At 33.6% G+C, this 15,899-nt stretch overlaps 1 protein-coding gene and 1 non-coding gene across 2 annotated transcripts in view; one reads left to right on the top strand and one right to left on the bottom strand.

Annotated features, from left to right (window-relative positions):
- LOC138716547 (protein gooseberry-like) overlaps positions 1-15,899 on the bottom strand; it is a 374,575-nt gene that overhangs the window by 214,793 nt on the left and 143,883 nt on the right. The gene's annotated exons all lie outside the window — the stretch shown is intronic.
- TRNAS-GGA (transfer RNA serine (anticodon GGA)) lies at positions 15,604-15,675 on the top strand. Its single transcript has one exon. It is a non-coding gene; the product is annotated as a tRNA-Ser (tRNA).

Here is a 15,899-nt window from a genome sequence, read left to right as displayed (position 1 = left end):
GTTACAATAAATCGTGTTTAGTATTGATGTTTAAAATGAATTGACAAACACAGAAACTTCACCACTGGACGAAATTAATACCACTGATTAAAATGTCGTTTAAAACAGGCGAAAAAAAAATACGGCGAAGAAACATTTTTATTATAGCATATTCAATCTATGATAAGAAGAGTATAGACATTATGACTTTATTCTATCAGTTAATGACATTTTCTGTTTTACATATGATGTAATTTTGTCTTATTTTAAGTCATCTCTCGCGAAAGCAGTTTTAATTACTTTTATTTTTGCATTATCACATAATTTTTAATTGTTACAGAATAGGCTAATTAACATACTGAAAACATGCCAAACGTTTCGCCCATTTCTCATCTTCAATCGCTTACCATGTCCATAGGAGTTAAATCTATACACTTTGCGAATGAGCTATGCAAGTAAACACGAACTTTTCAAATGTGTGTTCAGATCATAGCTAGTTTTGATTTTAGGGTTTGGCCTGACTCCAAGTTCGACACTAGAGGAGAGGGATTCGATTAGGTGCTGTGGATTGAACTTCGGCGTAACTCAGTGGTTAGAGCACTTAGTACGTAGAACTAAGGACCCAGGTTCGATCCCCGGCGCCGGAGCGAATTTTTCTCCTCTAATAACACTGGGTAACAAATTTTGAACAAGTTTTTGTTTCTTATAATTTTTTTTATTCATATCAATAAATCACACACGATGAGTTCAGAAATATCAGTATTTTCAATATGGCATCAGTAGTTCTTTGGGAAATTAACTGTATATGTTTAAGTAATATGCATATTTATTAGGCCTACCAGAAAGAATAATGACTATATAATATTATATGTACGATGGACAGTACACATTTATACAATAACAGTCTTGAATTAAGTATGTTAGAAATGCAGATGTGATCGTGCTTTCCTATCCCTGACCAAACCCCACACATAGTCTCCAATCATGGCTGTATCCCGTAATATTGTGCGAAAGTTTGATGCCGCTTCCTATATTTCGTGATCCTGCTTCCGTCAAGCAAATTCCATACTTGTAGACCGGATGCTAGGAGCTCTGCTTTCGATTTTGGTAATTCAAGATCACGTACAAGATCATCTAGTTCCTTCTGATTTCGAAAATAATGATTCTGGCTGGAACGGTCGCTGTCACTAAAGTCTGAGTCACTTCCGGGGACGGGTATATGGCGATACAAATTCGTTTGAGTCAACGGCTGGTGGTTCAAAAACTGGTAAATCTTGACCATGCGGGATAGGAGCAATAAAAGATTAGATATCCGGATACTGCAATCTCCCCCGTTGTTTTAAATTTTTCAAAGATGACATATCGACCATGCAAAATTACCAATTGTCATGGTGGTTGGTTCGTTTCCTCCAAACTCTGGGGACAGCGAAAGGCATACATTTCCGAGATCCTCGAAGTCATCCTTCCAAAGTTGTATTACAGGAACCACAGCACACATGTTGTGCCCATGAATTGTCTTGGTCTCGTACTGGTACTTCAAAGTAAGCGTTATGAGCTGTAGCCTATAATATTTGGTGCTAGGTCTTATGTTATGCTTCTTCTGATTTGTACTGATGTAATATCCACAAACGTAACAGAAAGAGTCCGGTAAATTCCTGCAATCACCTCTAGAAGTCATGCTTCAATATAGAACAAACATAATTAAGAATATCGTTATATTTCTAGAACCGTTATCATTTCAGATAAAAGTAATTACAGATTTTAAATCAGCGCAAAAAATTGAATCAGAAACAATTAAAATATCGAGAGAAAGATTTTCGTTGTTACCCAGTGTAATCATTGTTACCATAACATATATATTCTGTAGGACCAAAAATTAAACTTTACGTGTACTGTATGTAACGGTATGGCTAAAATCTTATATATTTTCAAATGAATGTCCTTTCTGAACTTGCTTTTCAATGGTATTGTTACTGCTCCATAGATTATTTGATATTAATTACTTTATTGATAATATCATTACAATGAAATGTTGTGTCAGAGCCCAACAAATTTTATTTAATTCACCTGTTTTATTATTTTGTTTTAAGTTTTTATTCGTTACCTAGTCTTCGAATAGTATTACCGGTATACTGTAGGTTAAAATTGTAATTTTATACATTTCGTTTAGTTTAAAATATTTTACTGTAATTGCCTTCTTAATTTCAAAACAATATTGCTGTTAAATAACGGACATAGGTATATAAAGTCTTCTCTCTGCACTCTGACCAGACGCACAAAATGAGGAGCACATTTCTATTCTTGTGCAGAACAGCATCTCGGTTCTCGGTTGCTGCATAGGTGTGGTCCCGACACCTATCATTATAGTGGCGAAGAGTTCACTTTGAACAGCGTTCCCTTTGTTCCATTTTCAGTTAGCACGGATAATTTATGAAGATGACAAATAAAACTGTAGTAATTAATACCACCAACGTTAGAAGTTAAACTAGTAGCTGAAGTACTGTTATTAATCATATTTATGGTCGTCCCACAAGCTCTACCACCTAGCTTAATGTGGGTATAAAAAACTGAAAATTAAATCCAGTAACAGGAGTTACAGTAAAAAAGAAGTGCCACTTTGGAAGACCCTGCTCGGAAATCATAGGACTAAACATGATTTGAAAATAATTTTGCGTTGTTAAAGCAACCCTAAACCCTATCATTTTGTTTAGCTCTTTTTTTTTGTTCAACTACGCGAATATTTTTAATAACCATTTAAGAACGTCCAAGGACTACTAATATTTCCGGCCGTTTGATGTGATTTTCTTATAAATATAATCGCATCTAATTAAGAACTTTTTCTGACACAGAACATACAGTACTAAGCGAACTTAAAATCAGATTAGTCTGCCGCTGAATTGCGTATAAAAATATTTGGAATTCTATAGAATAAACTTTTAAGAAGTCTGTTAAAACTGAATTACGGATTACGGTTTTAAAAAGATGGCAGGAGATTTATGAAATGTTGCCTTTAATTGCGTGAAACGTCTTTTTTTGGCATGTAATTAGGTCTAAATGCACAGATTTTAGGTATTTACACATTCGCCTACAAATGTAGCTAATGAAATTGTTGTTAATAAAATGTTTATTAAAACAACTAAAAGGTTCTTTATAACATTGTCTTCTTTGACAGTGCCACTATAGTTTGCACATTTGCAGCTGATGGAAATGCATTATTATCTTACAGCTACTACATCTCGTAAAATTGTTTGTCGTTTCTTTTTGTGTTGTCTACACTCCCTCACACATTATTTTTCACTCTTTTTTGGCACGTTTTGGTTTTACCGGTTTATCATTTGTACTTTCACTATTATCTTATCTTTTTCGCTTGTGATAAGCACCTATGTAGGCCTACTCTATTTCAGAGATGGGTAAAAAAATCTGTAACAGTTTTTTTGAAACTGTTTCACGATTGAAACTGTATCGTATCGAAACAGTTTCGTGAAATAACCTGTTCCAACCGTTCCAAAGAGTGTTACACTGCTCCAGTGACCACTTCAACGTTCCACATGGTTCCAAGAGATAAACAGTTCAGTTTCTAAACAGTTTCCCTCTTCTTTTCTGTCTGCAAAGACCATGTGTAGCGCTAACATCGACTCCAATCGAAAGTAGATATAATATCGATGTTCCATACGGCGTTCGTGTAACAGTAGCCTATGTAGGACCTCGCAATTTAATTGTACGAATCAAATTCCCTAATAAATTTGATATTAATTATTAGCTGCCCATTAATGGAGAATATGTTCATGATGCCCAAACATGGTGTTAATTATTAATATACAGCGAAAAATATTGTCAGCTAATATCTTACCATTATTAAACTCTCCTAGAGTTATATGCGTTATTTTTAATAAAATCGATTTATTCTGAATTGTAGTTATTTACTGCACTTTTTAACAGTAACCTACGAAACATGACTTTCGTCGTCATAATACTCTGAACAGCTGATTTAAAGACGATTCAAGAGCTTTGAAACATGTTCCTGAAGCAGATGAGAAGTTGAAACAATTGGAATACTTGGTACAGTTGGCACTGATGTTGTATAAATTCTTATGAAACTGTTTCTTTGAAACTGTTATTTTGGAACAGCTTCGTTCATGAAACAGTTACAGTCTAAACTGTTTCTTAAAAGAACAGTTTGTTCCATCTCTACTCTACTTGCGTCGTATTCCTTCTATAACAAAACAATACTGACTCTTGTAAAGTTATCAATTTCAACCTTCACATATAGATATAGGCTTATAATGGATTCTTCCATTTTTTCCAGTTTGAATACCTGACTTCACTTCCCTTGTATAACTTAAACGGATTCGTCTAGCTTGCACCTGCATGACAGACTGTTACCTTATCAGTGTATTACATTATCATTTACTTCTATAGCCTACATATTTTATTTTGAAACTGCCATATGATGCAATAACGAAAGAAACGGTGCTGTCTCTATAATCAGCTATAGAAACTTCTTAGGAAATGACATCTGAGTTTACAGGAAATAAACGTTACATTTTTCTCTCTTGTAGGTCGCGTGTAGGCGTTTAAGGGGTTAGGTACAGCTTACAGCAGTAACATTTTTGGAAATATTCAAACTTTTTTTCCTCCATTACTGTATCTTGTAAAGTAATGGAAACTGGTATGTGTAAAACACAGTCCTTCTGCTATATGAAAAAATATATATGTTTTTACGATTTAAAAAAATTATTTATATATACAGTATATATATATATTTTTTTTTTTTTTTTCAAAATTAAAAACGGTGGCAGTTTACTGTGCAGTGATGAAGCGTTTCCCCCATAACTCATAAACTTGTCACCTTTTTGTTTTCTTTCTTTTATTTTATTGCTGATACTCATGTTTACAATATCATGCTCTTTCAACTACATTCCTTAATAAATAATATATCTTTTTTATTTTGTGTTAGAAGAAAATACTGATATTTGACCATTTTTTAAAATGAATTTATTTTTTATCAGACAATCTATCAAAGGTATAGAAGCGATTTTGCATCATATTGTAGATATGACATGCACAAATACACACAAAAAATTTCATCACAGAATGTTGGATAGTTTTTTTTTTTTTTTTTTAGTTATGAGGGAAACGCTTCATCACTGCACAGTGAACTGCCACCATTTTGAATTTTGAAAAAATAAATAAACAATTTTTAAAAAATCGTAAAAATATTTTTATCATAGGCCTATAGCAGAAGGACAGAGTTTACACATACTAATTTTCATTATTGTACAAGATACAGTAATGGAGGAAAGAAATGTTAAATATTTCAAAAATTTTATTGCCGTAGGCTGTACCTAACCCCTTAATGTTACAATAAAATAATTAGAGAGGAGTGTTTGTCTATTAACTTTAAAACATGTCGAATACTTTTAAATTATTAATGTAATTATTTAGATTTATACTCTTCCGATCCGTTTCGATTCAGATTCTGGCCTTAATATCTTCTTTTTTTTTACGAATCTGAATCTCATTTATCTTTAAGGTTGAATAAATCTATCCTTCCAGTAAATACCATATCAATGCAAGAGTCTGATAGTGTTATTCCTACTTTTGGATTTTAAATTAGATGCAAATCAAAGTTATCTTTGACATACGTTATGAATTAACTTACAGGATTTTAAACATATACATTAAAATCATAGGATAACAGAATTAACATTTCGTCGTATCACTTAGATCCAAAAATTTCGAATAGCCTAACTCTGTAAATTTCCTTGATGAAGAGCGCTAAACAGTTTCTTTTTCATCCTAAAAGAATTCGTTGGCATATAACTTACACAAAAGTAATAGCGTGGTGTAACTCGTTGCCATTGGTAAGGAATACTGTAACTTAACTCGTTGCCGTTGCTGAGCATGTGATGTCAGATTTTGAAGCTTCCGTAACAGTTTTTTTTTATTCACTCTTGAGCATAAAGACTTTACTTTAAAACCAACCAAATAATCAGGTCAACAGGGAATCGAAACCACTCCAGTGCTTTATGAGATAAACCCCCATACTTAATACAAATTAATTTCAGTTACACGGCAATAGATGGCGGCTTTTAAAGGAGAAAAATTAACGCTTTTTGTTTATATTTTGTTTTTATAGTTCCGTATTAAATAATTGATAATAATTGTTAGATATTTCCGCTCTTTGAAATAATTGTCACATCACATTGGACACGAAACAGGAATGTGGTTACGTGAGATCATTACAATAGTCTTATACATAAGGAAACACATGGAGGGTAGGATTAGAGTATAGCCACAGTCTATTATATACAGTCATGAAGCTCAATACGTAGTAAATATGCATCCCTGGATAGTTGCTAACCACTTGTATCGCTACTATCGCCTCATTACAGACAATGCGAAATAGTACCGGCACATTCTATTGTTCCTAGCAACCTCAACAACTCAACCTTCGTGACTGTATATAGTAGACTGTGGTATAGCTATATGTACCCTCTTACATCCAGTGACCATAGCATCACACTGCTCCCTTGCTACTACTAAGTTAGGCCCGTTACACACTTGAAGAGATCTCGCTAGCGAGAAGTATGTTGCGAGACAGAGGCGAAGAACCTTCCTCCACACACTTAGCGAGTTCTCGCTATCACAGATCACACCTCGCTAAGATCATCTATGCACTGCCTTCATGCAGAGAATCATTCGTTGGGGGAAATATTACAGGTTATATATTTATGTATATTGTCGTACTTAAATAACCTGTAAGTATATTGTTGTACTTTACAAATTATGTACGAAATCTACTATTTTGAATCTGAATCTTCAGATGATGAGGAAATGGAGTTATATGAACACATTTTATTAATGAAAAGAAAAAGTAGGCCTAAAATTAAAGCCAGAAATATCTGGAAATCACATTGTATCTCACGAAGATAAGCGCGAGTTTCGGTCACTGATTTCGATTTCGATGATGATTCGTTTAGGCGTCATTTCAGGTTGAATAGACCTCTGTTTTTTGTCATTCATGATATGAGAGAGGATTCTTTGCTATGTTCTGATTAAAATTATGTAAACTGTTAAGACATATAGATACATTATTTCAAATGTTATAATTAATAGACCTATTATTAAATCTCGTTAAAATAAAATATAGCCCTATTTATTTTCAGATCATTTGATATTAATTGTCTCCAGATTTATTCTCTAAGTCTCGTGTTTTTATAGTTTTCATCCTGTGTATCATATAAATAGGCCTACGGGTGACATCGTACAAGTTCGATAAGTTTCTGACTGCAATTATCAGCCATCTTTCCTCATTGTCAATAAAAACAATATCGGTACAATTCACCGTACCTGTGATATTACTTTTTCATATTTTTCTACATTCAATCGTCATAAAGAGTAGCCTATAAATGTCACACATCTTTGATAAATGTGTCAAGAAAATTCGCTGAGCTACCGATTGCAGCAAGAAACTCGCACGAGAATCTCTTCCAGTGTGTCGACGTCCGTTTGAATCCATGTTATCAATGTTTTATTTTTCTCACAACACATTTCTCGCTAGCGAGATCTCTTCAAGTGTGTAACGGGCCTTAGTCGCTTTTCCTTTGCTTCCTTCAAGTAGTTTCAGTGTACCAGGAAAACAGTATATCAAAAGAGTATCACAGGAACCAACCAATACAGCATACGCGAATTTGTTTACCTACTCCAAATTTCTGATCTCCTTGTTTTCAGAACAGCTGCCGAGGAAGCCGAAGGAACCCAGCATCACTGCTGCGTTGTTTTTAATTATTTATTATTCTAGTTATCTTATCTCTTATCCAGTGGTTATAAATTAAACAGAAAATTGCGCTGGCTCTGGGTTTTCAGTAATACTGGCAGTAATTGTCCATCATCATCATCATCATCATCATCATCATCATCATCATCATCATCATCATCAATAATAATAATAATAATAATAATAATAATAATAGTAATAATAATAATATAATGAGGAATTTAAAATACCTTTATAATAATAATAATAATAATAATGATTTATTTTAGCTGGCAGAGTTAAGGCCGTAAGGCCTTCTCTTCCACTCAACCAGCAAAAAGTGTTTATAGGTACATAACTTCGGAATAAACTAGTAAATCTGGAGATAATATTCAGTTTATGATTACACAGGCATAACTTTAGAATAATTATGCAAATAATATGACACAACATAGGTATAATCCATGAATTCTTGGAAATTGTCATCTTCTAATTCCATTTCAGCCCTTAAAATTAACTTTACCGTAGTAAACATGTCTCATGACTAGATAGCGGGATTTTAGGCACTAAAAAGTGGCATTTTAGACGCCTAAAATAGGCTCTTAAACTCCTTTATTTAGGCTCTATAAAATAAAAAATAGTTTTTTTGTTAAAGAATGTCACTAATATAAGTGTTTTTTCCATTCACCAATCACATTTCCATAGTTTGCTTCACAGTAGATGTTCAGCACCTATTGTGGCTATTGTGTCGCTCACAACTGTACTTACAAATGGCAAGAAAAAAAGGAAGGTGTTATTATCTGTCTTGGAATGTAAGAGAAAGCTTATTCGGGTACAACCCAGCGAGTTTGTGTTAAATTTCTGACAGACAGAGGAAGATATAATAATAATAATAATAATAATAATAATAATAATAATAATAATAATGCCGCAGGAGTTCTTTTATATGCCAGTAAATCTACTACTAATATGAGCCTGTCGCATTTAAGCATACTTGTGTTGTTCACTGCTAGGAAAGAGTTGTTGTTACCCGTCTTGGTATGTAAACGGTACAGGATGTTAAGAAAAACAGTAAACAGTTACGATAAATGATGCAAAAATTAAAAAAAAAAAAAAACTTAAAAATAGGCACTAACGTCGAAAAGGACATTTTTAGTCACTATGAAACCCCTTTACTTATACCTACATTTCCATGAAAAATGTAAATATTAAATCTCAAGCCTGTATGTATCAAGGAAAAAAATAGGTTTTTGCCTAAATTCCGCTCTCTATTCATGACAGCCTATGAACAACTACATAGGTGTCTCGTTCCCCGAATCAAAAGGTAGGTGTACATTAATGTCTCAATGCTTTAGTAAGTTCATCTGTTAATAATTAATTTGATTTCTAATACACCTATTTTCTTCCTCATTACACAAATTAGAAAGAGAGCACTGTGGCACTAAGAAAATCTATTTAGGAGTGTTTGTTTTCAGCTTTCTTAATATCGACCAAATTGTTCCTTGCATAGCAGCTACAGTATGTTAGTCGTCCGTCCGCGTCAGGGTGCTGCCTTTCTTCCTAAACCACCAGCCAAGTCAGTTGAGGATTATGTACGTGAAATTTAATACTTTTAAAATATGTTCTAAATTATTTTTCTTATGACCAGTTTCACCAAGCTTCAATAAATCAATCCAAATGAAACAACTAGTGAACATTAAAATATATAAAAATTCACTAAATGCGAGCTGTCCACCAACCAAAATTTCTTAACATTTAATGAACAGTAAATAATGCTTCATTAAGGATAAATATGTTCAATGAATTTTTCATAACTATATCACAACATTTTTATGAAAGCACAGCCTACTATATCGCAAATCGTGTACTTGCTATATCATTCGCATGTGGGCCAACAATAAGTAACGCGGTTACAAAATAAAGAAAATGGGGGAAAAAGTACTTCAAATCCAAATATCCAAATGGTTTCCACTACATTAGGCATTGCAGTCCGAAAGAGCAGGAGCTCGCGCTCGGGTGCAGCGCAGTTCAGTTATACAAAATAGTTTACAAAATTGAAGAGTGTTCATTCAGTAAAATAGCATTAATATGAAGTAAAATAAAGACAATCTAATGCAAAATATAGAAAATACAAAAGCACATGAGTATTAAACTTCAATTTTATACTTAAGGAAAGAGAAAACAATTAAATAATTGATGTAATTTCTTTCCTAAATCTGTGTGTGTTAAGTGTACTTAGTTCAGGGTAAGCTCTAATTAATGCATTAAATATTCTGAGTCTGAAATTTCTGCTGTGTATTATTATTATTATTATTATTATTATTATTGTTATTACTATTATTATCATCATTATTAACATTATTATTATTATTATTATTATTATTTTCGCCATAATTACAGCTGTTGTAATTATTGCATTCCTGATTCCAGTGGTCACATCATTTGAGGGAGGATGATATATATAATAAATGCAATTTAGGTATAGATAATATTCTTGAAACCTATTATCCAGAATGAAAAAAAAATAGTTATCAATTTACTGTACCGTGAACGATAGTTACAGAGCTTTGAAGGAAGTATAAACTTGATACCTAGGCTAATATACTGTGTTAAATAACTATTTTCAAGATATACGTTCAATATGTGCGTAAATTTAATTATAATAAATGGAAGTTAATGTATCGATTATGTTTTGTTATGTTTTAATGTACTTCGTGTATTAATGTACTAATATTTCTAGGTATGTAGTTATAATAACCACTTTCATGTGTTAAAATAAAAACTAGAAAACAAATATTCTGATGGAGGCATATAAAAAAATTAAATTTGTTTCTTCCACCATGTTAAAAATGTCAAAAGAAGTACTTATACAAATTTTGGCCACTCGATCGCAATTACAAGGCTGTCCAGAAAGTGATTTTTCTCTGGGGCTGTTTACAGAAGAAAAGAACAATTGCATGGAAAGATTTATTGAAACAGATTTATTTTATTTATTTAACTAGCTTGCTAGCTAGTACAAATTAAAATTATAAAACAAAAATGACAAAGCAATTGTTGCGCTAATTGTCAATATATTCCCCCACTGGAATTAAGACATTTTTCATACCAAGGGATCAATTTTTGTATCCTTGTGTCGTAGAAGTCAGCCGCCTTGGATCGGAACTAGTGTTTGACAGCCGTTTGTCGATCCAATGATATGACAAATGTCTCAATTCCGGGGGAAATATGTTTTAAAATAGCTCAACAATTGCTATGTCTGTTCCAATAATTTTTTCCAGTGAAATTGTGTTTTCTTTCTGTTAACGGTCCCTGGCGAACTTATTTTTATGGCCCTTGTAATTGCGGTCGAGTGGACAAAATTTGTATAAGCACTCGTTTTGACATTATTAACATGATGAAAAAAATCACTTTTTTATCTGCCTGATCAGAATGTTTGCTTGTAAGTTGTATATTACCTAGTTGACTAGTTTCAGCTTTTTCTTAGCCATTCCGATAATATTCTAACCTATGATCAGTTGCTTCTAAAATTTTGAGTACTACGATCTTCGTGGCGCGATATCTTTCAAGAGAATTTTGTGTCATTGAAATTATCAAAATGATCGTTTTTATGTCCGTCTGGTTCTTGATTTTCGAGCAGTTCCAGATGTAACACTGCGTCGAAACGTTCCGCCATTTTGTATTGGAACTAGTGAACCATTAAACATTTAAAGACGGAAATTTGTATCTAAAGTAATAGTAGCTTTACTGGTTCGTTAGAACTAAAGACGTTTGGTGAGCTATAAAAATGATTTAATGAACCAGTAATTACATTAATGAATCATTAAAAACATTGTGAAGCCTGGTGAAATCATCTATAAGTCCTACAAAACTTTAAGATAAATTAGTCAATGCATTGAAAACTATAATACGTGTATACACGAACTCCCTTTTTACACCAGCTAAGACTAACAGAGGATAGATGGAGATCTGATTCGCATCTTGTATTAAAATTATGAATGTTCTTATTAGTACTAAACGTATTTTAGCTTTTAATATAAAACATCATCAGGGAAAGAATGTACTCACAAGGTAAGGTCAATATTTATAAATTTTTGATAATATCTTTATACGATATTGAAAAGTCTAGCTATATTCGACCTATAAGAGAGGAAAAATTGTAACGTTTTGAAGTGAAAAATTTACTCTGACGTCACTCGTGGTACCATGGAAAGAGAAGTGTAAAATAAATTTGTGCATGGTGATTTTCCATCCCCTATTTTAATGTGCCTCGAAGTTTTCCACATAGTCAGTACTCTCTAGTGTCCTGCAATATTTGAACATGAGAGAGGCAACCAAGAAATTAAAAACTTCGTCATATTCATATAAAAAAACTAATCGGAAGATCTATGCTATAATCCTTAAGCGATCAAAACAGGAAGGGATGAGAGTAGAGGACAGAAAATATTTTTATAACAAGGTGGAACAAACACGACAGGACTCCTCCTTCAGAGCGAACATCGGTAAATATCGAACTTCGTCATATTCGACAAACTTGAACTGAACATAGCGCCTGTAATGCACGACGCTAGTTCTCTCCCTCGTGTGGTAACTATTAGGTTATATCGGATTTTCCCCTTCGAAATTCTCTTAAGTTCCTTCAACGAAACAATGAGAAATGGAGTGAGACAAGTGGCCAACGGGCTTGGAGCTCACATAGACTTTTTCTCACAGTCCCAAATTTCCTTGCAAGGACACGAGATCGCGTATCTTTAATTATTTCTATTTCCATTTTCCCTTCTTTTATTGCGACATTGCGTAATTCCACGCCGTTCCTACAGTTCCATTATCTCCAGAAAATATTGGATCGATTGTACTCATCCTGCCTGTGGTAGTATTTATCTAACCCTTAAACCCAACCTTACCTAGTCTAAAAGTTACATACGAAGAATAAAAACGTTCATAAATCCTTGTGTCACTTTTCTCTCCTATTTTTCAGTTTATCTCTGTTTCACAGTGTTTCTGTCTCTCAGTACTTGTCTGCCACTTAGTAATGCCGTACGATTCTCAGGAGTCTGTTGTAATCAGTACATCAGATATGATCTTTTCACTAACAATTCGTTTTCGCTCTGATTCTTATATCGCTTAATTTTGCTTTCGTGTCTAATACTCTCTTTTTTGATCCGTTCCATTTCGTTTCTCAGCTAATTTCTGTTATTGTAAACAGAAAATGTGTTAATTTTGTAACATCTGGACTTCCTGTGTGGTGCATGTTAATTCTGATCTCACGAATGCTCGATAAACTCTTATCTGCAGAACTGTGACTAATTCCTGTAGCCTACATAACGTATTTTAAACCGTATATTCTTGAACTTAAAAAAAGTTCTGGGAAGTAGCTAAACTAATTTAATCTGCGTTGCATAATTTGAAATGCGGGGTTTGTGGAAACAAATGGATATAGAACGCCCGGTTCAAAGGTCAGGTGGTCGCAGACCAGGCATAACGTGAGACTTTGTATTCCTGCGCAGAAGGGACCACCGGGCTCTCGACCCAGCTTTCAGGGAAAATGCCTTTACGGCTCATTTATTACTAATTGCAATGTGACACCAAGAGTGCAGACCGCTTCACATCCTGGGAAGCCAGGCACACATACCTAGGCAAAGGTACAGTTATGTCTTAGAGAAAATAACCTATTTCTCGGCTGAGATTATCTCAGTCCACCACTGTCATTTTATATTACTTGGTTGGCAGCCTTCAAACATTCGGAAGTATACAATCTTATAATAATTATGTATTTCGATATATTATGTGACATTTTTTAGTGACTGTGTAGAAACTTCTATCACATAATGTTGACAATCGGCAGCATTGTATCTCATATTTGTATTTTAAATTTATATTATGCAATATTATTCCGGTCCACCGCCGTGGAGTAACGGTAAGTATGCCTGACCGTAGAACGAGCGTGCCCGGGTTCAAATCCTGGTTGGGACAAGTTATTGGTTGAGATATTTTTCCAGGGTTTTCCCTCAACCCGTTAAGAGCAAATGTAAGGTTACTTTCGGCTCTGGACCCAGGACTTATTTCGCTGGAATTATCACCTTCATCTTACTCAGACCCTAGATAGCCATAGCAGTTGACAAAGCATCGTAAAATAAACAGTTGAAAACATTAGTCCCCGTATCTCTGATTAACTCTTCCCTTTATAATATTCCTTTATTTCATCCTGTCAATATATTTCATTCTATAACCCTCCCTCTCTCCATTTATTGTTCAATTAATTTCATTTTTTGTAGTTATTTCTTTGTTACTTTCTTGGATTCTGTGTCGTATTTCTTGTTCCTCTGTTTATTTCCCCCCCCCCCCAGCTATACTTCTTCGTATATCTTCTATTCATTCTTTGTTTCTTTCCCATTTATCTGTTTTCTTTCCGTCATTTTATATTTCTCTCATTAATTCTTTATTATTTACTTTATTCGTTTCTTTCTGGCATTCTTTGTTCTCCTTTTTCATTTTTCATAATCTTTTCCCACTCCTTTTTGTTCCTTGTCTCTCTCTTTATTCCGTTTTTTCGTTTCTTGTTTCCTCTTGCAATTCTTCGCTTCTTTTTTATGTCTTGTTTCTTTCCTTCTACATTCCTTGAATTTTGTTTTATTCGCTATTTCTTCCTTTTTCTTTCGTTAATTTGTTTCCTGCTTAATTCTTTGTTTCTTGAGCTATTCTTTTTTCTTTCCTTTATTTCTTGTTTCTATATACATCTTGATTACACAGCTTTTAACACAGTATCACTTCGGAAAACATATTACTGTTCTCCATCCAGGAAATTAACCGTGAAAGGAATGTGCTTACTATTGCGTCATCTATTGGAGCGGAGTAGACAGATAATATTACCGTTATAACGTCAGTTTAAAAAACATGCGCTCTCCTGCATATGTTATTTCCTTCATGGAGGGATTAAAAGACCAGGAGATTAACCGTGATTTAATTTGTAACTAGGTTAGTGTAAATATGTGTGTATCAGTGTTATCGTTTGTGCTTTGAGAGTTAGCCAATGGAGATGAGTGTACCCACGTGTGTGACTTTACGACATCTTATGACATCAACATTCATTCACAGCATCACCCCGCTGCGTCTCATTCCCCTGAGACTTTCTCCTGGTTGGAGTATAGTATGTGTCTTTCTCGTGTTAAATTTTACATTACCTCGTTACATGTTTCAGCCTGTTATCGGCCATCTTCACAACTGGTTGTTGCTGGTCTTGGCGCCTTTTGTTTGTGTTTCCTGTGGGGGTGTATTTGTGTTGTGTAATGTGGAATCAAAGAGTGTGTGTGTTCTGAAATTTAGTTGTGTGTAGAGAATTGTTTCTTTTCTTGTTTCTTTCGTTTATTCCTGATTTCTTTTTTATTCAATGTTTCTTTCTTTATTCACTGTTTCTTGTTTCAATTTATCTTTTTCACTTTTCTTTGATTTGTACTTAATTTGTTGCCAGCTTTTATTCTATGTTTCTTTTTTATTCGGTATGTCTTTTTTTATTCTTTCTTCTTCCTTTAATTCCTTTTTCTTTTTTGTTCCTTGTTTTTTCCTTTAGCCTATTGTTTGTCACTTCTTTACTCTTTCTTTAATTTCTCTTTTCTTTCTTTTATTTTTGTTTATTTCTTTATTTTTATCCTTTCTTTAATTCTTATTTTCTTTCAAATATTTCTTGTTTCTTTCTTTATTCCTTTCTTCCTTCTTTGTTCATTGCTTCTTTTATTCTATTTATTTTATTTATTTATATTTATTTATTTATATTTATATTTATTTATGACGTAGTGCAGAGGGCGGCCACCAGAGGGAACCCAAGAGATGGAGCTTAATCTGAGACGATTCTCAACGGTGTCGGGATTGTATCCGGCGTGGCTTAGTGGTTAAAGCATCAGCACGGAGAGCTGAAAACCCGGGTTCAAATCCCGGCGCCGGAGAGAATTTTTCTCCGTTCCATCTCTCTCTCATCTCTCTCATCATTCTTTTATTCTGTTTTTTCCTTTTATTTTTTAATTAAATTGTTTCTTTCTTTTATTCCTTCTTTTTGCTTCTTTTTGTCATTTCTTGTTTATTTCTTCTGCTCTTTGTTTCCTTCTGTTATTCTATGTTCTACCTTGTCACTTTCATTCTCTCATTCTACATGTTATTTCTTTCACTTAGT

Source organism: Periplaneta americana, chromosome 16 (assembly GCF_040183065.1).
Source record: "Periplaneta americana isolate PAMFEO1 chromosome 16, P.americana_PAMFEO1_priV1, whole genome shotgun sequence".
NCBI lineage: Eukaryota > Metazoa > Arthropoda > Insecta > Blattodea > Blattidae > Periplaneta > Periplaneta americana.
Note: the sequence above shows the minus strand (reverse complement) of the source record. Positions and strands in the feature narration are given on the sequence as shown.